Genomic DNA, 770 nt, shown 5'->3' on the forward strand with positions numbered 1-770 from the left:
TAAAATCCTAAGAGTCTGATGGGAAAAGAGAGTGAATGCGAAGTAGACTTTAACACGGCTATGGGAGCGAGCCGAGTGTGGGCTAACCAGGAGAATTGCTTGAAAGAAATGCGACCCCGAATGAGCGGTCAGAACAAAGCCTCAATACGGGATTCTCGTGGTGTTTTTGTTGCTGCCTTGTCTTTTGCACAGAGTAAAAGACAAGGCAGCCATCGAATAGGGCCCGATTGTTCCTACTTGGTCAGCCGAGGTGCAAGGGGGGGGGAGCAAGCGTCTCAACCAAGCAAAGCTCACCATGGGGAAGGTGGCTATGCCAACAAGCCTGATGCCCTGCTCCCGCAGTGACGGATAATCGTACTCTGGTTTCTCTTCATAACGTACAAGTCTTTCGCCTTTTACTAAAGATTTCTGTGGAGAGCAGCACTAATGAGTTGTTTCTATTTTTGGCAGGCTTTACCTTTGCGGGTGAAGCCCTTTCTGTCTGTGCAAAAGAAATCTTGTTACTGTGCAGAGTGACTTCTCTGAGTAGAGTCGCCTTACTTGTTGCGACTGTGCCGATGTTCGAAGCTGGAGTGCAAAGTTGTTGCTTGAATGGTGCTTGCTGGAGCGTGCGGGAGTGCAAAGTTATACCATTTAAAAGGGCTGAAGAGTGCTCAGTGCAGCGGGTGGGCGACACTCTGGCCACCTTGAAAACCGAGGTTACATCCACTACCAGGGGCAGCCCAAGTTCTGCCGCAAGTGTGGTGAGCATGGGCACCTGGTTGAGGCTT

The 770-nt window shown here is 50.4% G+C and overlaps 1 non-coding gene across 1 annotated transcript; it reads left to right on the forward strand.

Annotated features, from left to right (window-relative positions):
• The first annotated feature begins 354 nt into the window (after positions 1-354).
• LOC140274292 (U5 spliceosomal RNA) lies at positions 355-468 on the forward strand. The gene has a single exon (XR_011908259.1). It is a non-coding gene; the product is annotated as a U5 spliceosomal RNA (small nuclear RNA).
• Positions 469-770: the final 302 nt, after the last annotated feature.

This window comes from Leuresthes tenuis, unplaced genomic scaffold (genome assembly GCF_036924035.1).
Source record: "Leuresthes tenuis unplaced genomic scaffold, fLeuTen1.0.hap1 SCAF_17, whole genome shotgun sequence".
NCBI classification, from domain to species: Eukaryota; Metazoa; Chordata; class Actinopteri; order Atheriniformes; family Atherinopsidae; genus Leuresthes; species Leuresthes tenuis.